This window comes from Panulirus ornatus, chromosome 38 (assembly GCF_036320965.1).
Source record: "Panulirus ornatus isolate Po-2019 chromosome 38, ASM3632096v1, whole genome shotgun sequence".
In the NCBI taxonomy this organism is placed as follows: domain Eukaryota; kingdom Metazoa; phylum Arthropoda; class Malacostraca; order Decapoda; family Palinuridae; genus Panulirus; species Panulirus ornatus.
This window is the reverse complement of record NC_092261.1, coordinates 3,831,872-3,855,034: the sequence shown is the minus strand read 5'-3', so window position 1 is coordinate 3,855,034 and position 23,163 is coordinate 3,831,872. Positions and strand designations below refer to the sequence as shown.

At 47.8% G+C, this 23,163-nt stretch overlaps 1 protein-coding gene across 5 annotated transcripts in view; it reads right to left on the bottom strand.

Annotated features, from left to right (window-relative positions):
• Positions 1 to 23,163, bottom strand: part of LOC139760810 (venom allergen 5-like) — a 155,225-nt gene that overhangs the window by 61,240 nt on the left and 70,822 nt on the right. For all 5 annotated transcript variants that reach the window (XM_071684445.1, XM_071684444.1, XM_071684449.1 and 2 more), the window contains one exon: positions 493 to 548. The gene's annotated coding sequence lies outside the window, so the exon portion shown is untranslated. The remainder of the gene's footprint in view (positions 1 to 492; positions 549 to 23,163) is intronic.

The following is a 23,163-nucleotide window of genomic DNA, read 5'->3' as shown; positions in this document are numbered from 1 at the left end:
CCCGTGTGGACACAGGGAGGTGTGGTGGCGGCGGGGCTGGAGAGCTGGTTGGGTCTTCAGCGAATAATATCTAATTTTTGTCTTTCGGTCTATCAGATTTGTTAGTGATTCTCGCGCACACACTGTCACTACTACTACTACAACTACCTACAACTACTACTACTACTACTACTACTACTACTACTACTACTACTACTACTACAACTACTACTACAACTACTATTACTACAAATAATGATAAGAATAATGACAATAAAGCGAAAGGACTGCAAATACAGTGTAAGATTGACAGAAGATTCACATGGACATTTTGCTTCGAATTGTCAGTCGCTCAAATAATGCTTTCAATTGCACGAGAGAATGTAGGAAGCAATATATCTTTTTATGTGAGTGCACGAAAAAGGATATCATATATACATATATACCAATGTGTGTGTGTGTGTGTGTGTGTGTGTGGTGCAAATATAAAAAAAAATCAGTTGAAAAACTAACCTTCTTTCTGTTTTCTGTTGACTTTTGAAGATCAGGATGCAGTAGTACGCAGGTTACTGCAAGAGAGAGAGAAAACAATGATGTCAAAATAATACAATACAATTGTCTATGAAAGGTGGCCCCCTCCAGTCATCTTAACCAGGATTTTCACACTTATGTACTTGAAACAAAACATCTCTTGATAATGAACATCATAAAAGACACAACAGTTTAAGATGAGTCACCAAGACAGGAGAAAGAGTCACTTTATCCACGCAGGAAAATGTTTAAATTCTAAGAAGTGTGTCTGTACAGGGAGCATGCATGATCTTGGAATTATCTTCCATCCCTCATCATGATGTTCAAGATCTCTAATTGCTGTTATAACTTGTAGATGACGGTCTTAACGACCCCCAGCTGGTAGTCAACAGGCCTACATCCCAGTAAACCAGACGACCAGTTGAGGTGTGGCGTGTGGCACGTATCGTGAGCAGCTGACGACACTCGAAGTGATCCTTTACTTTTTTTTTCCTACGCCTTCTTCCTTCATCCCTGGGTCACCATCATGTAGCGGAGGTGGCAGGTAAATAACCCGCTCATTAATGTGATGCTGATGGTAATTAACTATCTTTGCTCTCGATAGGTAGTTCTAGATCGTTAATCTGTGCTGCAGATGGACGGATAGTGGTAACCGATGCGAATATAATAGGGCAATTAAGCCGTACGAAACTCCCTTGTACTATAGTGATTAAGCTCTTGATCCCAGAGATCCATCGTACGCTAAGGGCCACCTCTGAACTGTGGGAACGTTTCTAACAACCTCAAGAATGTCTGTCCAATATGTCACTTCAGACCTGAAACTATTTCTTATTACAATCTTAACTAAAACCATCGACTCATCCTCTGGTGCAGCTGTGGAATAATCACTTCTCATCGGATGCCACATCCCACACACTAACTCACATCGAAACTCGTCCTGACAAGTTCTTTTTTAGCAACAGATTATCTTCGTCTACAATGTCAACGTTCTCCAGCGCATATATTATGCATATATATACTTATGATACAAGGGTAGCTGGGAGTACGAATCCGGATCCACTGTTCACCTATCATGCAAGAACGCTAAATCAAATAGCTGCAGTGTTGTTCCTTTAAGCATGTTATCACGCCTGTGGTAACATGGAGAGAGAAACGGGAGCACTTCTACAGCCATGTGTAGTGACTCTCCGACCCTTCTCTTTGCGCACTTACAATCACAAGACACTTATATGTACGTGAATGTAAGCATATGTGTGCTTGAGTATGGGTTTATATAGTGTATGGCTTGGCGTGTGTGTGTGTGTGTGTGTGTGTGTGTGTGTGTGTGTGTGTGTGTGTGTGTGTGCGCGCGCGCGCAAGACACACTAAGATAAATGAGTTATAATGGGTGTTTAGAGATAAGGATAGGGCAAGGGAGGCCAGGGGGGCGTATTGGTTCACCCTCCCAGGGTTCAGACACGACGACCACCAGCCCAGGGTTCATAGCTCCCAAACCTCCGTACCGAGTCGACTCAGTACTTGTTGCACAGTCTGTGAGCGCCTTTATCACCATCAGCGCTGCTCGGTGTCACTATCATCATCGCTCCTTATCACTATCATTACGACTCCTGAACGTATGATCTCTCGGGAGGGATGAGCGTCTTGCGATGCACTTTGCTTTGAAACGACTCGAACGTAAGTCTCAGTAATTATAGACGAACTGGGCGGGTGGAGGCGGCAGATCACGACATACGTTGGCAGCTGACCTCATATGCTTATCTCCACGCTCGTTCATGTCGGGTTACGATCAGGCTTGTAATTATGCTGAGTTTATTCAATCTCTTTAGCGTAAGTTGTTTCTGGCGAGGCAAGACTTGACGCTCCAAGATCCTGTTCTGTACTGTAGTGAACAGTTATTTTATTTTCTCGTCCTGGATGCTCGAAGTCCGTGGAATTGAAATTTGTTGACATTCGGATCAGACAATTTCCACACAGCATTATACAAGACGTCATTCATGTAAATGTGAAGTGTGGCCCCAGTCACGGTACAGGGTTCAAGTTGTATCCTCAGACTCGAGGAACCGAAGATGACCTCGTTTACCCTTGAGAACTTTGCTTTGATTAAGAATACTTGCTTGAATCTGGTTCTTGACCCAAGGTACCTTGACCCGACCCCAAAGATACTTTCTGGCCTGGCCCAAGAAAACTTTCATGTGTGTGTGTGTGTGTGTGTGTGTGTGTGTGTGTGTGTGTGTGTGTGTGTGTGTGTGTACGTATGTGTGTGTGTGTGTGTGTGTGTGTGTGTGTGTGTGTGTGTGTGTGATCCAACAACTATTTGTTTCAAGATCCATCAATAAATCCCAATAAATAAAATCTTGTTTAGTTCTATCTTCGCCTCACTTCTCATTTAACTTGTGTATATCTCAATGGGGTATAGATTTAACCATTCACATCCTCGCCGGTTCTGGGAAAGGTAATTTGAAAACAAGTGGATGGCTTCCTGCAGAGGAGAGATTGCCTGAGCAAGAGAAAACTTGGTTTTAGAGAAAGGCTGTCGTACTGAACGAATCTTTTAGATCTCAGTGAGAGCGTAGGCTCTGTTTTAGACAAAAGAGACAATTTGTATCTCGACTCCAGAAAGCATTTGACACTGTCGTGTATGGGAGGCTAACCAAGAAGCTGGATAACCAGGTAGGAGCAAAGGGGAGACTCATTAACCTTCGGTGGATAGATTTTCTTAGTGGAAAGGAACAAAGGACCCATGGCAGGGAAGCCTTCTGGAACTGGGTGGAGGTCACCAGTGGAGTGCCCCAGGGTTCTCTTCTGGGGCCTTTACTCTTCTTGATTTATGTGAATGACTTGCCTAAAGGTATGAACTCCTACCTGAGGAATATGTTTGTAGATGATGTAGAGGGAAATGAAAAACGTGGAGGATTGCATCAATTTAGAAGGGGACCTAAACAGACCATAAATTTGCTCCGATACATGGTTGATTAAATTTGGCCCGAGAGAATGTAAAGTAATGAGGATGAGTTACAGCGTATGAAGCTCTCCATATGAATATCATCTAACGGTAAATAAGCCGTGGGAGTCTGTATGATAGTGGAGAAATTTCAAGAGATGATGCCCCACGAGAGTACAACTCCCTCCCTTTACTGTACAAAACGGGTGATTACAAGGTGGTAATTAATTACATACTTCCATGACCACGTCCGCAAATCCTCAATCAAACAAACGAATCACAGGTACACCTTGAACGACGAAACAAAAAAAAAAAAAGAGAAAAATATGCAGTCAATTAGCCACCTCTGCAAAACATCTAATCGCTGACAGTAAAACACGATGTTAATTATCGCCATGATAAAGTGAACTCGCTTAAGACACGAGTTGAACGGGGAAAGGCGACCTCGACAGCAGGCCTGTAAACAGAATGCCGCCCAGGGAGCCCGATAAAGCCAGAGGGATGAAAGACACGCGTGATAAATACAGTGAGTGACATAGAAACATAAGAACAAGCACACTGGCTGACAAATGCGGCGCTGACCTCCCACACTCGCACACACATTCATAGGCTGGCGCCTGCCACTGCTGACGTCGGACACTGCTGGCGCCTGCTGCTTGCTGACGAACACACACACACACACACACACACACACACGAGACACTGATAAACATATCTTTGAATATATCCCTGGTAATAACTCCAGCAGAGACTGTGCGAGAGAACTCAGTGTGGATTATCTATATGGGTTGTGGAGAGATGGAGAGAATGCGACGCTTGCCTTTGGATGTGTTCTTGCGACGGAGAGATGACAGTGACCTCTTGGTGAATGGGTGATCATGCCACCTGTTGAATGGCTGGTTATACCATTCGTTGAATGGATGGTTATACCATCTGCTGAATGGGAGGTTATACCATTTGCTAAAAGGTTGGTCATGCCAAGTGCTAGGTAATTGATACCTAGGTCCAACCTCGGGTGCTGGCTAACCAACTCCAGCCATGAATGAAAGCCAACCCCTCCTCTCCCAGCCCAGCTCTCCCATTGGCCCAACTCTAGAACCTTGATCCTTCTAGGTCTCTCTTCTCATTGGTGGAGGGATGTGACCGTCGTGGCTAGCGATTGGCCGAAGTGTACAACGTGTACGTCCCTTAGGTGGCTCTTACAGTTTGCTCGAAGCCACAACCCGATCGTAATTTAGTCGAATCGACACGAGGAAAATATTAGTGTTGAGGAGAATAAGATTCTGTTTAGTGGTGGTGGGGGCGGAGTCCGCACCCTCGCCAGGGTACTTTGATGTTACCCCCCAGCTCGTCATGGAGCTCCGATGTCGCCCCCGGCAGCAAGACACGGCTCATTAAGTCCCCATGTCTTCTTGGCCACTACCGACCCACCCAGCACCAGTCTCCTGTTCCCTCGCTCGCCTCTCCCACTGACATTAGAATTTTGCCCACAGACATTTTTTTTTTCCTTTTATAGAACCATTATCAAGAAAGAGATATTCAACAAAGATCATAATGTATATATATATATATATATATATATATATATATATATATATATATATATATATATATATATATATATATATATATATATATATATATATATATATAAATAATGTAAATACACACACACACACACTCACACACTCAAGTACTGATGTGGAAAATGAGCCGAGGAGAGAGCCCAGTCGCCAGGATTGAAGACTCATGTCTGGTGAGCCAACACCCAATTACAGACAGGAAGCTGGGAACGACCCCACCAGAGTAGGCATCTCCGGATCAGTAAGGACCTGAAGACACACCTACAGGTTACTCACGTCTTGGAAACACACCCACAGGTCACTGGAGACCTGGGCACACACCTCTGGTGAGCCAGACAACACAGGATGGATATCTGCTCACCTGAGGTGCATAAACAAGGGGTCTCAGAGTCGCCAACACACACTGAATTGTGGATGAAAGAAGAGGAAAATGTATGAAAGAAACATCTTAGAAAAGGTGGCAGAATATCCAAAACATTATTCATGGATTAAATAGGAGCCATTCATTACATAAGAGAGGAGCTGTGTAAAGTGAAAGACTCAAAGAGAAGGGTCATAGACCCAGGGAAGTAAAGAAGTGAAGAGATAAATGTAAACTCAGAAGCGTCTTAATAGTGGAGAACACAGCACCTCCAACACGGGAGAGATGGGAGGTGGGATTGACCATGGAAAATGTTAAGAGTCTTAGGCCAGACATAAGCAGGATATAAAGGGATCTTGATCCAAATAAGGTTCATGGCCCTGATGAGATCTTGCCTTATGTACCCGAGGGGTGAGTGGAGACATAGACCAGACCACTAGAGTTGCTTTTCAGAAAGTCAGCGAAGGAGGGACCACTCCCAGGTGATGGGAGGAGGTAAATATCATGCCTATTGTCAAGAAAGGATTTAGGGAAACCGCGCGAAACTGGATTCGTTATCAGTGTCGAGTACAACATGTAAACTGGCGGGGGTTATGATCAAGAGACAAATGGATGAATAATTGTGAAGGAGATGCTGGGTAACTAGGAGACAGTACGGGCTCAGGAGGAAGAGGTTATACACAAATTTCCTGGAGATCTAGGATGGAGTGACCTTACACTTGCCTAGAATAAACGGATATGTATGTGGCCCCAGTGTTCTCAGATTGCTAGAATGCCTTTGACACGACAACATTACATCACGAGATGAAGAAGATTTTGAGCTACAGATAGACAAAAGGGGAAGTGCCTTTCAATGGATCGCAAATAACGTTAAAGGAAAGAGAGGAAATGACGAATGTCGGAAATGCTTACTGAAGCAGGATAAGAGTAAGTGAGTGGAGGGCACATGAGAAAATCCTATAAATCTATCAACGGGTCTGTCAAGGACAGATACTCAGCAGCTCCTCAAAATCTGGAGGTCGACCTAGAGGACATCGCAAGGAAAGTAAGAATAGTTACAGAATATGTTTGTTACTATGTCTACAGTAACAGAACTCCGTGCTACCTAATGGAGGAAACTGTAAACACAGAAAGTGTAAATTACCTACAAGGAATTGCATTGCGTCTACGAGATGGGGGCCACCTGGGTGGACAAATCCCTCCCTATCTTGAACAAACAGATGACACTCAATGGCTGGCCGAGGTTGACCATCTACAGACTTCTCTACCACCGAGAGACCAATCAAAGTGACTCTGATTTATGTTTATACATACATAAAAAAAAAACGAACTAATGCATCGTGATAGTTATTTATATTCTACCACAGCGGACTGATAACGTATCTTAAAACACCGCCTCATAAGACACACCAGCTGGTCGCTCGTCTCTTGAAATATATATATAAAAAAATAGTCTTCTCAGTGCTTTTTATAGCAGGCTACTATGTCCTGTTGATTAAGCTATCAAGAACAAATTTAAGGTATCTTTTTTCAAAGATAATTTCAATGTACGAATTAAACTGAGTGTCGACTGGGTGGCTACCGACGGTGCCTCTGAGGACTTCCTGATCTCCCACAGGAGTAGCTCAACGACAGACGTAGCTGCGAGGGAGACACATTTACCATTACCTGTGTGAGGCTTCGAGGCAGCGGTGTCCCTATGTGGGTTCGAACCCTGGCGTGTTTAAGAACTAGGGGGTGAGGGGGATGGATGTAGTGTCTCAGTACCATACAGCCGTCTCTAAGGAGCGTGGTTAGGGCTCTTCACACCTCGGCCAGTCTATCTAACTTCCTAAACCCTCACAGAGTCTTATTATTGTAATAATTACCCCCATTACTCTGATTATGTCTCTCTCTCTCTCTCTCTCTCTCTCTCTCTCTCTCTCTCTCTCTCTCTCTCTCTCTCTCTCTCTCTCTCTCTCTCCTTCGATACGTTACCAAACACTCCCATTAACAGAACTATGCTCCTCCAGGTTTTTCAGAAGGACTGACACTCTCTTGAATGCTCCTACAGGCGTCAACAACCTTCTACACGCTCCTGCACGTGTCATCAACCAGCCTCACGCTCCTACAAGTCTCACCAGCCTCCTGCACGCTCCTGCGAGCACCAGAAGTCCCTTACACCCCCTACAGCCATCACGAGCCTCCCCAACCCTCATAAAAGACCATCAGCCCCCTACATCTCTCTACAAGTGCGATCAAAGAGTGAGAAACGATCGGAAATCATTTTCGTAAGCCTTACTGAGCACTGTGAACCAACATACCAAGGAGATCACTTAAGTTTTGAGGTTATGAACCTTATAACAATAAGTCTTATAACGTACCATTCCATCCTCCTCCTCATCCAGTTTAGTCATGGCATTATGAGGCTTCGTCAAGGTAATAGGTCTTATCACAATAAGCCTTATAACGTACCACTTCATCATCCTTCTCTTCCAGGTTAGTAACGGCATTATAAGTTTTAGTCAAGGTAATAAGCCTTATAACAAAAAGTCTTATGACGTACCACTCCATCATCTTCTTCATCCAATGCACTCACGTCATTATCATCCTCAGTCAGACATAAATTCACTTCAGAAATATCTTTACGTATCACTGCATACTTTATGATGAACTTTGCTCTTACGTAATATTCTCTCTTCACAATTTTTCCTAACGTAGCAGTTCACGTGTTGCACGTCTCCGGTGCGTTTTGACTGACGTAAACACGTTCCCTTCACTAAGACGCACCAAGGGTAACCTGCCTTAGACAAGGTTTGCTTAACATTTCGTGACTCCTTGTGGCCCCCCCCCCCCCGCCTCTCTCTCTCTCTCTCTCTCTCTCTCTCTCTCTCTCTCTCTCTCTCTCTCTCTCTCTCTCTCTCTCTCTCTCTCTCATAGCCTTATTACATGATTCTGAGCCTCATGGCCTCGTACTGTGTCTGCGTCACCTTCTTGAGAGCATTCCTATCAGTCTACACACGTCCACGAACGCCTCTGGCTGACGCAAGGGGTCGTACGTGTTACTTGAAATACATTGTAACATCGAGACGACCCCATGGGAGGCGGTAGGTTAGGTAGGGTGTCTTTCCAGCCAAGAACCAGAAATAAACAGAAAAAACAAGGTGTCGTAAAAAGCAGTGAACACGAGTGAAGGTTGGCCAGCCTTTGAATGAGTCTCCCAGCCAGCCCGCCACACCGGTCTTTGCCAGAGAGTTTCGTCCGCCGCTCCAGAAGACTTCGTCTCGCTCATATCTCGATGACCACTCTCCGCACGTCAGGCATTTCTTGCTGACAACTCTATGATGAATTAGTCTCTAGATTAGAGTGACTTATCTGATCGCATGACAAAACTTATGTCCAATAAAGTCTCAATGTCGGCGGTGGTGATGGAGGGAGCCGAGTCTGGCGTAGGACGGAAGGGGTGCGAGGCACTATCAAGTGCGCCCCAGTGGAAATGAAATACTTCAGCTGGGAGTCCTGAGGGGGATATACGAAGCAGCGGCCCCTGTGTACCTCCTCTAATAAGACCTCCATTCCCCCAACAATCCTCGAGTCATTCCGGCGTAGGCGCGGCTCTGATTGGCTGGAGGGCCATGAGCGAGCACACACAGCCAGCCGGACTCCAGCGGTGTGGGTTAAGGGTGGCCGCTGTCTGCTGGTGGTCCTGGCAGCCTCACACACCCGCTGCTGGCGAGCCGCACTCTCCCGGGATGTACTGCTACACACGGGTCTCGACCTGCATAGGTCAGGTGGCCTGTTGCTAGCTAGCTACTGGTTCTGGCGTGAGCCGCGCCTGCCTAATCATACTTAGGAGGACTAGAAAATGGAGTCATATCTTTATTGGTGGAGTGTGTACGGCCTGATGGCTTGTTCCAGCGGGCGTCTGTCAAGACTGGTGCAAGAAACCGTTCCTCTCTCTCCCTCCAAAGCCCCGTTTTCCATTGTACATGTTTCTTAGGTTTACTACAGGAGCTTTTCGGCTCCTTCAGGTCATTTGGTAACTCATCTTCATCTTGCACCTGATTATGAGGCTTGTACCATCGGGGAGGAAGCAAACACCGACATACTTCCTCATGATAGATCTAAAAGGAAATAAAGACTAAGGAATTATTCGGAGTGCAAACTTGAGGCTAAGTCTCGAGCACTTGACGCTGAACTGCTTGACACGTCCCACCAGCAGCGACACGGAAGGTAACACACATACGATCCTCGTCTTACGTTAGTACTCGTACATACCCTAGGCAAGTTTCCTGCTGATATTCATGCTATTCTCTCTATATCCTCAAGTCTCTACCGGCCATGACATCTCTCTTCACTTGGTCATGGAGGGATGACCGTCACACACGCTGGTGGAGACGAACTGAAAGTCAAGCACGTCCTGGGTGGGTTGAGGAAGTTCCTCTCGCACACAGACACACGCACACTGGTGGCTGTCGGGGAGCCCAGGTCGTCAAAGGCCTAACATCTCTTCCACAGCCCTATTTCTGGCATGGTTGGTCTCCCCAGCCACACATTTCCTGACGAAAGACTTCGACATAACGTAATCCTACGCCGTAGGAAGAAATCTACACAACGAAGGAACCGTCCACTACACGCCTGAGTTTCTCATGCAAGTAAAACCTTCTCCGCCATTTGGAGAAAAATTCATTCGACAAAACTCTGGTTTCCCTTGAGGTTGGTTATGGAAACTGACTCCACCACACTCCTACCCGCAGACCCTACCAGTCAGTCAGCCTGGACGCACCTGAGACCTTGGGTGTGAAGAGAAACTCCTGCAGATCTAGAAGCCATCTCGAAACCCCCAGCAGGAGTGGATTCAGGGGTGTACTTGAAGCACGAGCAGGCCAGGGAATATCTAGGCCATTGTGTGTTGTAGTCTACACCCGGCAATTACAGGTGATCACTACACCCAGTCATGACAGATGATAACTACATCCAGCCCAAGCGTTGACATACAACCATATCACAGCGGCGCTGGTTGCTAAAGATGTGGCAGGGACGCAAAGACTGTTGGATCAACCCACACCTGTCAGGGTGCCTCTGCCTGGACCTGAGCTCTCTGATGTTAATGGCTGCTGTGACGAGTTCTTCCTCCGCTGTGATTGGCTGTGACGTGTACTTGCTCCGATATGACTGGCTGTGACGTGTACTCCCTCTACTGTGACGTGTACTTGACGTACTGTCTTTGACGGTTTACTGTGACTAGCTATGATATAGCTCTCGTGTGTCTATGATTGGCTTCTTTATGCTCCACCTAAGACTGCTTCTCTTCCCTCCTTCCATGCCAATGGCTGGGACGGCTTCCAAGTACCGGACCGCTTAGATATACCCGATAAGGTGTGATTACATATGGCTCAGTCTTAGCTTATCTGTGATTGGGTGCTGTATATCCTCTGTAAGCTATGATTAGCTGAGGCAACTCCGCATTGCTCTGGGAGAGGGTATGACGCAAGGGTACTTCGCTGGATAATGATGGATCCTGGTCTCCTCACATTAAAATAGTCCAGATATTGAATTCATTATTTTTAATCACGGTGCACCCGAATTGATTAGAGAGATGAACTTCGAGATAAATACTTAGCGGGTAAATGGTCTTACAGATTTAGTGATGGGTGGTTGTAAGATGAACCCCACGGCTGCGCCATAAACCCCACAGGGGTTGAGTTCGTTGGTCCTTTGCTCTCTCTCCTCGCTCTCTGTGAGCTGGGCCTCACAACCTTGTGTCTGAAGGAGGGATACCGCCCCCGCCCCCGCTGCTGCTGCTGCTGCTGCTGTGGACGATTTCTGATACTTCTTCCTCAGACGTTCATAGTGAACTACTGACTTTCACAGCGAACCACTGACGCTCACAGCGAACTACTGACGCTCACAGCGAACCACTGACGCTCACAGCGAACCGCTGACGCTCACAGCGAACCAGAGACGTTCATAGCGAGCCACTGACGTGCGCAGAGATCCCGAATTGCTCCCATCTCTAACAAGCAGTGTTCATATTGCTTCTAAAACGACCCCTTCTGTACCGATGACGCACACACCCACGACAAAATGTCCCAGCCTGAACCAGCAACGTCCACACGGAGGGAGAAAGAGAGAGAGAGAGAGAGAGAGAGAGAGAGAGAGAGAGAGAGAGAGAGAGAGAGAGAGAGAGAGAGAGAGAGAGAGAGAGAGAGAGAGAGAGAGAGAGAGAGAGAGAGAGAGAGAGAGAGAGCGGGGAGAGGAGAGGAGAGGGAGAGAGGACACACATCTAGCAGCAGTGAGGCACTGGGGTCCCAAGCGAGCGAGGGAGAGGTCCTCCTGACGGAGCTGACCCCATAACTCCGCGCTACGTGTGGCCGGTGCCACCTGCGTCGCCTTGCTCCACACTATAAGTCAGTGGCTAGTGTCTCGACGGCTCGGACCTCTGTTTCAGTGGGCTCCACTCCCTCCCTCCCTGCCTCTCTCTCTCTCTCTCTCTCTCCCTCTCTGCTGGGTTCGTTTCACAACTCCCGAGCTGGCTGGATAAGGTCAAGTCGTTGTCCGAGGCACCTGAGCGCACTGCTGGTATTTTGTTGCCAGGTTAGTGAGGTATCACAGGGCCCTGATGCTGGCCTGGGTGAGCAAAGGCTAATAAAGGAAAATGAGCAAATCCCGACCCGTTGCGACATCTGTGACCTGTGAAGCCAGGGGCATGACGCTGGGATGAGATCAATGTGGGAAATATAAAGACAATATCAGCTTTGCTGTCTAATGCTTGATGTGAGTCACGGGTCAAAGGACACAGGAGACGGTGGTGGCAGGCCGGGATGAGGCCAAAGGGAGAGGGAGGTCCTCTCGCCTAAAGTACAGCCAACCTACCTCGACACTGTGGCTCGATGTTCCTGTCGTGTCTCACGTCATTCCCTCGCTGTAGCTCTCGTGGCTCAGTTCATGTCGAGGGTGACAGTTTCATGGCCGTAAAATGACGGCAGACGCTCCCAAAAGGTGAGGCCTCAGCAATGGCTACTCCCTGATGACGACATAGACGAAGAAGGAGGGAAAAAAAATAACACTCTACTTGTTTACCTTGAAAGGTTGGATCGAGCATCGATCTAGGGCAAGTCATACCTTCGTAAGAACTAGACTTCACACCGCTAAATCAAAGGCACTTAAAATAAATTTAAGTTTGGATTTGATTGTTAGAAGAAGCGGGCGCATGGCTGCAAGCAACGCAGGCACGGACAAAATTGTAGTTTTGATATTTATAGATTCGTACCCGACCGACCCATGTCTCGCTTCGCAGCTTCAAAACTGATGAACGATCATACCTTGACCGCAATAATCATTCTCACTACATAGACATTAGTGTAGCAGAGGGAATCCAGACGCACAGTGATAGCATCAGATTCCATCACACGGATGACGGGAAGACGTTCATGAGGACAAGGGCGGACCCTTGCTAGCCTGAGGCCTGATGAATCTCGAGGAAGAAGAAGAAGAAAAGACATGGTCAATACCACACAAGTGGCTGTGATAGCTGCAGCATAGCCACCACTAGCATCCATGAGAGTCATGGCCCACGCTCTGGTACATCATGGTAGTGATGGCCACTACTGGTACATCATGGTAGTGATGGCCACTACCTAATGGTAGTGATGGCCACCACTGGTACATCATGGTAGTCATGGCCACCACTGTATTCCTCATTCTCCAGTGGTTACTGCAGTACGCCTAGGTAGGCTGTCGAGTACGTACCCTAATACAGCACACTTTGACTTATTCCACTCCCAGCTTGTCTCAGACTTCATAATAACTGCAAAATCTACTGTTCCTCTTTCTAGACCTCACAAGTGTCGATGTTCCTCCCTTTACCGTACAGAACCACACACACACACACACACTTGCCCCTGACAGCTAGGCCTATGGCACAGAGTCGACCTTCCAAGACTTTACGTCACAGGCGATGCCATTCGCCTGTGATCACATTTCCTCCTGGAGGCGTTTTTAGCCGGACGGAGGCGTGACCGTGGTGGCTCTTGCCTCACCTGCCAAGACGAACACCTGATCCTCGTAACGCCACTTCTGAAGGGGTTTGGTAATGGCACGAAGACCCTCGACCTCGATCGCTTCTTCAAACCCTCCTGACGAGCAAATAGGTTCACGCGATCCTCCGCCTTGGTCGGTGGGAGTGAAGGATCTGGATCAAATGAGCCAACTGATGAATAATCATCTGATGGACGTGGTCCCTCTTCACTCTCATTGGTTGCTGCTGTGCCCGGCCCAAGGTTGGCATCTCCCTTCTCCCTACACACAGACCAACACCACCAACACCACCACATAGGCCACCGTCACCCTACATGCTTCCTTAAATGTACATCCATACACCTCTACCAGTAGCACGTACTGCCCTTATCACAATTTCTCGTCTATCATATATTGTCATTAGCCTCAGTAACACTTTCCTTGCATCCCATTCGTCATGACCGACGCCCTCTGTACACCTCACATATCAGCCTAACATCCTCCCCTGTCCCTCCACCATCAATCTATCCACAGCTCCCCACACACCTATTCATCACTCTGAAATCTCTCGTACACCACACACACACACTCTCTCTCTCTCTCTCTCTCTCTCTCTCTCTCTCTCTCTCTCTCTCTCTCTCTCTCTCTCTCTCTCTCTCTCTCTCTCCTCACCCTAAGACCTTCCCTGTACAGTCACCACCCTACAGTACATGATGTCCTTATCCTGCATCACACACCCTTGCATCACTCTAACACGTCCCCCGGCTCCCACACCACCACAGTGTGTGCAAAGGATCGCCACACGACCAAAGAGCGGATCTCAACCCGATACACGCTACCTTCGCGTCCCCCAACGACTACAAACAAACTGTACCTTCAGAGGTGGATTTAGGATATATTTAAGTTGTTTATATAAACCTCTTATTGGAATTCGAACGCAGAGGCTGCCGAAGTATAGATCACCAAATGCTCTACTACGGGATTACAGATCATCAATCGCAGAGGCTGTCCACTTACAGACCAACAAAAGCCTGTGTATAAATGTATTAGAGTGATTGATTTCAGTGGTTTTCACGTCCGTTTTCTCCAGACTTCCTTTCCTCTTAGAATGACTTTGGTGACTCTTTCTCTCACAACACTCCATTCTACTGACCCTTGGGTACACAGTATGAAGTCTCTCAAAAGTGGCAAGAAATATCGAAGGAGGATTTCGACTCTCTAAGCAACGAGGGACGGGGCTGGTGCCACCCTCTTTCTAATGCACGTATTCTTTAAATGAAATCGAGGAAGGGTGAGTGTTTGGGCCATAACAAGGACAATGGATGTGTCTCTGTTGCGCTGCCGTAGTGTTTCTCAGTTATCTACGGGTGGGAATAGACAGTACAATAGACAACAGGAAATGTCCCTGTCCTCCCACCCTTCCATATGGAGAACAATATCACAGCCTCATCTGATGGTAGCACCTGCATACTGCTTGTAACTATGACTGTCTGCTACTTGGACCACTGTGTGTCTGCTACTTGGACTTGTAGGATACATGGGAGGGGTGTCCTGACTCAGGGAACGCGGAACGACTGTTCCCTTCCCTTAGGACTGACCATCAGAGGAGGGGACGCGTCATCTCACAAGGCTAACACGAGAAACAGACATACTACTCACGAGAAGCTCTGATCTACACAAACCAGAAGATAAATTAAGGATTTAAATGACTCTCTAAAAACGCTAGATCAAATTCATTCAACAAGAAATGTGCAGGAAATATTTCACAAATAACACCCTCGTCCACAGGATAATCATAGTCTCTAACATGATCAAAGTACAAGATTCCTGCTGAGTCCAAATACTGGTGTCCATGTCCTGGCCTACTTACCCAGCGTGCTGTAGACAGGCGACAGTGAGGGGCTGGGAATCCTTCTCTCCTGTTCTTACTTTCTAAAAGTAGGAAGGAAATGAGACAGGCGAGAATTCTTCCTCAGAGGTCCAGTCGTCTGTTCCTACCACTACGTAATACTTTACTCGTGAATATGTGTGTAATTACCTATTTGCGCAGTACGGGAAAGAGGTTCTTCACTCGTTGGGGCCCCATCTCCTCAACATTCTCCACTATCATACAACTTCTCACAGTTCTGTATCGTGTCTGCATCAACCACGTCATCAGTCATTCTGTTCTATTCACCCGCCAATCATCTATAAAAATACTTTTTTACATTTTTCTTTTAACAAGTTTCTTGCTTAATCTCATGTAATGTCCTCTGGTTGCTTTATACCTACATCTCTCGATGTGTGTGTGTGTGTGTGTGTGTGTGTGTGTGTGTGTGTGTGTGTGTGTGTGGGCAGAAAATCCTGCCACAGACTAACAAATTTTCACATAGCTCAGGCAATGGTCGTTGTAAACACCCGAATCCACCACAGTCACCGCAGACACATGGCAACAGATGTCTGCCTGCCTACCTGCACCACAAACGTGCTCAGCAGTTGTGACCAGACGTACCTGAGGAAGAAAGAGACAGGTGTAAGAGAGTGTAGCGCAGGGGACAACTAGGTATAACTTGGCCACGTAGTAAAGGTCCTAATCAGTGTGTATAATGATAATAGCAGTGTGTAATGATAGTAATTTTCGAAGGTAATGAGGATGCCTGTGAAAGTAATTGATGATAATGATTATCATAAAGGCAAAGGTCGAATGCTCGCTCGCACGCAACAAGTTTGCCCATTAAAGGAGACATGACCACAAGCAAGGGCAGTCGTCTCTGCAAGAACTAAAGCAAACACAGTCACAACAAGCACACAGGTGACAAGGACACATGTAAGGACAATCACAACAAACAACGACAGGACATACAGACTGACAACAGCGCATCAATGTGTCAAAATTCCCCCCAGTGCACACGCAGGCCGGCGTGTGTTGATGCCATAACATTAACTTCAGACCATATCCCAGCTGGGAATCGACAACCTGTTGCTCCGTCCTCCATGATGCAATACGAAGTCCAGGACAGATCATACAACACCAGCCTCACGAGGTCTACAGCAGCAGCAGCAGCAGTAGTAGTAGCAGCAGCAGTAGCAGCGGTACCAGCAGTAGTAGTAGCACCAGCAGCAGCAGCGGTACCACCAGCAGCAACAGCGGTACCAGCAGCAGCAGCAGCAGTACCAGCAGCGGCAGGAGGGTCATTGGCTTCTTGTAGGGAGGTTGGCCTTGACCATAGAGACGAGGGTGCGGTGTGCCGCTCCCTCCAGACGGGCCACCGACGTCCACCTGCTGCACCCCTAACATTTCTTCGCCCTTCAGTCGTCCCCCTTCACTAGCTTCCTGATGGAGGCGGGGGCGGTGAACAGACGCTTTGGGCATCGCAGTAGACAGTCTACCCCAACGTCGCCACACACTGGCAGGGGTGCTCATTACTCACGTCCCGTTGACGTCAACCACAGCGAGCTAGGGCACGCATCACCACCACACACCCAGGCGAGCTGTGGTGCCGTGTGGTGGTAGCGGTGGTGGTGGTTGTGGTGGTCGTAAGGTTGTCTGCCAGAGGAGCAAAGGTCCCAGTGAGGTGCGGCAGCAACAGTGAGGTGCAGCAGCAAGAAGTGGTCACAGAGGCGCCCCCCAGACGTGGACGAGGCCGGTGTGTTCCCTCATTAAATGGTCACTAAGGAGTGGCGAGAATCTGTGCCGGATCTAGGAGCACTGGCGGCCCATCCGCCTCCTCTTAATTATATTAATAAGCGATCGTCCGGAGCCGGGCGGATGGGGACGGTGGGTTGCTCTGTCCACCAGCCCGTCAACTGTGTTCATTGTCCACTATTTTCCACAATTCGTTATTCATGAACATAAGTGAAAGCTGCTGAACATATAAATCAGTAAAAGGATGTTCGAAAGATGTGACGAAGCCCTGGAGTCCATTGGTGCATTAACTGTACTACCGGCCACTTATCTGGGTGGTGTACGACGCGAGAGCCCAGGATGAAATTCGTAATGTCTGAATTAATGCAAAGCAGGTATTGACCCTAATGATGCTTATCAAATCGTATTTTGAGTTACGAGACAACAGAGCTTCGAGGCACAGCTGATGGTGAAATCTGCCTACACCACATTATAAATATATATATATATATATATATATATATATATATATATATATATATATATATATATATATATATATATATATGCAAGACGCGGGTCTCATTAAATGTTAAGAAGAGGGTGGCTGTGTTGGAAATGAAATCATGAGGACAGCATGTGGTGTGAGGAGGGATAATCGATTAAGAAATAGAAGGGTACTTATGAGAGAGCTAAAGAGAGAGGGTGTGCTGAAATGGTTTGGACATTTGGAGAGGATGAGTGAGGAGAGGTTGACTTACAGGGCTTACAGTTCAGAATATCCTTAGAAGTGTCACCACATCTCATGTAATATACTGTGCACTATACATACCCGCTAAAGGGGCCAATGTCGAGTCGTTACAGCAGCAGCGGCCTGGCCAGCGATGACTAAATAAACCATCTCAGGTCCTCTCAGATCTGGTCGCCGTAAAATTTACTACCAACATAAATTGTTGTAAGGTCTATAATTGCTTGTATAAATTGCTTACTTTTGATTTACTGCTCTCAGAGTGCATAAACCTGCTGCATTGCTTGCCACAAGAAGGGTTTGGCCGAGGAATTCACAACACCTAACTCATGATCACAGCAACACTGTATTGTCTGGCAAGCAATCCTTCATCACAAGCGAGATAAAGATCTTTAGAAAACGAGACTCAGAAGATTATCTGCAATATTCTAAGCTGTGAGGAGAGGCGGCTGCTGCCGACCACAACATCGTCCATTGACTCATAAAGTAGACCTGGCTGGTGTAATCACTGATGTCTCACGCGGATCAGGGGGCCAGGGCGACTCACCAGAGACATGTACTGTCGCCGTGCGCATGGGACGCACCGCTGCGCTCCACGCGTTCAGACGGCTTCTGTCCCAAGAGAACGTGTCTGTTGCGGGAGTGAAAGAAGGTGAGACTCGCCAAGGAGAGAGATCGGCGCCAACCCTGAGAGGTTCTCCCATCCCAGGGGAGGCCAACACACCGGGGAACCCAGTATTATTGGGAATCTACCTACCCCCAGGGGAGCTTCCCCGTCGCCAGGTAATCAAGGAGCAGCTTTTAATTGATGTGTCTAAGTGCGTAGTCTTGCCGGGCTTTCCGCATCATCACCTCTCGGCCATGTGGGTTAGTTGGGGAGACGGCCTCCCAGGGTCTCCCCCAGTGCTGGCTGGCTGGGGAGACGGTCCAACGGCGTCACCCCCGGGGAGACTAGCTGACTAGCTCGATCAACTTCACCAGTGAGGCCTTCGGCGTCTCCCGATATCAAAGTCGGGTTATGATGAGGCCCCGAGCCACGCCCTCCTTCACCCCTCCTTCAGGAGGGTCGTCAGGTGTTACAATCTATAGGTCTTCCACAGATATGCTTTGCAACACATTGACAGATATGAATGATATTCTTCCTGCATCTTATCAGCATGTCGTAACAACACTGGTTTTACTGAGGCGCAAATGGAGTGTTGTGCCTGTTGTCAGGGGACCAGGTTACAAACACCCCAACAGATAGTCTTCTTACAGACCATCAGGTCTTCTGTTGTCCGCCCTCCAGTGAGCACCGGGCAACGCCTGGGACACCAGAAAAAGCCTGGGACATACGACAAGATGCATTCTCCTGGTTGCTGGGGACACAGGACCGTTCCCAGGTTACTTGACAGTTCCCGGGTCACAGGACAAACTACAACTCCTGCAGAGGTTGATAATGACAGGCGAAAGAGGACCTGGTAAGGTAGGGGTGACGGGAACTGGTGAGGCAGGGCAGACGGGACCTGGTGAGGCAGGCTAGACGGGACCTGGTGAGGCAGGGCAGACGGGACCTGGTAAGGTAGAGATGACGGGACCTGGTGAGGCAGGGGAGACGGGACCTGGTGAGGTAGGGGTGACGGGACCTGGTGAGGCAGGGGAGACGGACCTGGTGAGGCAGGCGAAAGAGGACCTGGTACGGTAGGGGTGACGGGACCTGGCACAGCAGAGCAGTAAGCCAGGGACGCGGCCAAAAAGGTCTTGTCTGAGTAAAAAACATGATTTGGAAACGAAACACACACACACACACACACACACACACACACACACACACACACACACACACACACAAATTCGATTTGAGTTGGATTACTATCTACTATTTCATCCAAGTCACTCTTACACAATTACTGACAAACCCACGCTCACCCAATCACTCAGCCATCCAGTCTCAGTTTTTCTTGTCATTTTTCCTATCTATCTATCTATCTATCTATCTACAGTATCTACCTATCCACCAACTGTACTAGCTTACCTCAGGGCAGATTTGTCTATTCGTCCAACCATCTCTCTCTCTCTCTCTCTCTCTCTCTCTCTCTCTCTCTCTCTCTCTCTCTCTCTCTCTCTCTCTCTCTCCTTGGGAAAGCCAGCTAGGCAGTGCAGTGCAGTATTGGGTTGCAGGTTAACAAGGCACCGTGGCTAATGAAGGAACATGAGGAGCCAGGCCAGAGTGTTAATGTGGGCCAGGCCGGGCGTGGCAGTGGCTGTGGGTGGATGACCACTCCCTACCCCACACCTGACACACCCCCACAGCCAAGCACCGCTTAACCCCGGCGTGAGAGCAAAAGTGGTGCCAGAGTGGAATCCAAAGCCTTCCCCTTTACCAAATCTCCTGTTATCACTTCCCTTCAGCCAACCCTTTCTGTTGGCTGTGGTGTTTCTCTCTCTCTCTCTCTCTCTCTCTCTCTCTCTCTCTCTCTCTCTCTCTCTCTCTCTCTCTCTCTCTCTCTCTCTCTCCTACAGGTATCACTTCGATGACTTCTCTCGTGAGCTGTTGTGTGTCTAGGAACTGGACCTTGGGTGCATGCGTCTGGCTGCTGCCTCCCTTAGCTTGTGTGTGGAGAGCAGGAGTATGAGGGCTGACCGTTATGATACCTGATTCAAAGCCAGCGTAGGAAAACGTAGACTTACGAAGGACAAGATCGCGCGAGCTATGTAATGTGAAGTGTTACAGAAGTGAGATGGTGAGGTTGTGAGCGCAATTGTGGACTGAATGCCAGCCTTCCTACGTGCGTATCAGGCGGGGGAAGAAAACCTGGCCCAAAAGAGAGAACCCTGACAGCCACTGAATTGCTGACTCTCTGCGTAGCCGTCGCTCTCCCTCTGAGAGAGAGAGAAGAGAGAGAGAGAGAGAGAGAGAGAGAGAGAGAGAGAGAGAGAGAGAGAGAGAGAGAGAGAGAGAGAGAGAGAGAGAGAGAGAATGTTTGAAGGTTTGTACACTACAAACTCGACTCCACGAAAGAAAAAGTGTTTGTCTTCTGATAAATCATCAACTCGCGATCTTATGACCATCCCGGAGAAACCATTTCACGGGGCGGAGTCTGGCTTTTACCTCAAGGGTCGCCGAGGTTATTTCCACACGCTTTAAAAGGCATAACCGTAAGACACGCCCTTGAGCAACTTTTTCACTCCTTAATTCCTTAAAGTCGCCTGAATACCAGTGGAGGTAGTGACGAACAATCCTATGGCAAAGCAATCCTACGTTGGACTTGAGCAGTTCAGTTTAGACTTCCTAATTAGAATAAATGCATCTAATTATGTTAATCTCACGAGGGCAAATGACAGAGGAACAGGGGTGAGCAGCACAGTCTCTGCTTTACTGTGTCCGTCAGGGAACCTTGTGTTCGACAGTGGATGCCTGACTCCTAGTGACCTGGTAACTAGGTACAGTGGCTGATACAACCCTCTGGTCCCCACTGTGGAAGATAATCTACACCATCCACCTGGTCCCCACTGTGGAAAACAAATACCAACAGGTTATTGTTTTTCTTTTGTCTCAAGGAGCCTTGTTTGTTCACTTTATTAACTCGCCTTCTCATTCATTCTTTCTCATTCACTTGCTCTCTCTCTCTCTCTCTCTCTCTCTCTCTCTCTCTCTCTCTCTCTCTCTCTCTCTCTCTCTCTCACCAAGGAAGGGAGATACCCCCACACAGTGAACCAGCCAAACCAACATAAACCCGACCTAAACCACCACAGATATGGAGCCGCCACCGACTAAGCAAACCAACCAACAATAACCCCCATCCAAGCCACGATGGTGTAGCCAAAGTCTATGAGGACTCATTTTATGTGAGATGAGCCAAGCCCAAAGTGCTGGTGTTCTGGTTCGCTAAACACGGTGCAGGCCCTCCGCCCACGCTGCTGGGAGAGGCGGAGGCCAAGGGTTGGAGAGAGAGAGAGAGAGAGAGAGAGAGAGAGAGAGAGAGAGAGAGAGAGAGAGAGAGAGAGAGAGAGTATTACTTAGTTACATAGATACACAGACCACAGGCCCAAGCGGGGTGGTCTGGCCTTAACACGACTGAAAATAAAAATAGAGCTCCTTAAAAGCAGTAGAGAGAGAGAGAGAGAGAGAGAGAGAGAGAGAGAGAGAGAGAGAGAGAGAGAGAGAGAGAGAGAGAGAGAGAGAGAGAGAGAGCGCAACTCAGGGCCAAGGAAGGATGGTCCACGGCCAAAACAGGTTCCTCACTAAGCTTATTCTATAAAGTGTGGGATGTTAAATGAGTCTTGTTTTCCTTGACTGCCACCCCAAGTTATTATAACTAGAATTACGAAAGTGTTGGGTGGGTCTGGGAGGAGTTGGGTCTGTAGGGGTTAGTTAGGATCAGAGAGTTCATGGGTGTTGGGGGGAGACAGAGAGTTGGAGAGGAGGGGGTGGTGTCTGTGGTAGGTGGTGTCTGCAGGAGGCAGAGCTCAGGGGAGGTGGTGTCTGCAGGAGGCAGAGCTCAGGGGAGGTGGTGTCTGCAGGAGGCAGAGCTCAGGGGAGGTGGTGTCTGCAGGAGGCAGAGCTCAAGGGAGGTGGTGTTTGCAGGAGGTAGAGCACAGGGGAGGTGGTGTCTGCAGGAGGCAGAGCTCAGGTGAGGTGGTGTTTGCAGGAGGTAGAGCACAGGGGAGGTGGCGTCTGCAGGAGGCAGAGCTCAATGGCGGTGATACAGCTAGTACAAGATCTGTCGCCGGTCAGGTTAAAGGGCGATGGCTGTCATTATATTACCAAACAGTTTCTTTACGACGAAAGAAAAATAGTTTACATACAACCAACAGTAAACACGTCCGTCGGTGCACTATTTATGTACCTCTTATTCTCTGGTCTTTCACCAGATATATCTTCTGAAACGTATTTCACAATGTTTGTAAACGTTTGCCTCGTATTTTCATAATTTCATTTCAGACAACTGAACATCAGACTTTTTTTTTTACACATCTATTTCTTCCTTCAGCGAAACAGAATACTGTTTGGTTGTTTGCCGTAAAAGGTGGGAAATGGTACAGAGATTAGGTGTAGATAAGGTGTAATTAAGAAGGTGACGAGATAACCCTTATGTGGGCGTCGAGAGTGTATGAGAGTGGGAGAGTATTTATGTTCCAGGTGTCTGGACGAAGACAGTCACTGTCCCTCTGTCGGAGATAAGAGGAAGTAAAGTTGTCGTAAAGATCACAGAGGCATGATTGGTTATAGCAAGCATGGCACGGAACAGCGTGATGTTAGGAATTTTCTAATGTCGGTAGGAGTTATTTGCGCGTCCTGGTTACATGAAAAGTCTTATCGGTTTTCCTCGGAAATATCTGTATTTCTTTCTACTCTAACTCCACTAAACTATAAAGTCTATAAAGTCCCTCATCTCCTCCACTATCACAAACAGACTCCCAAGGACCCAGTGGTCT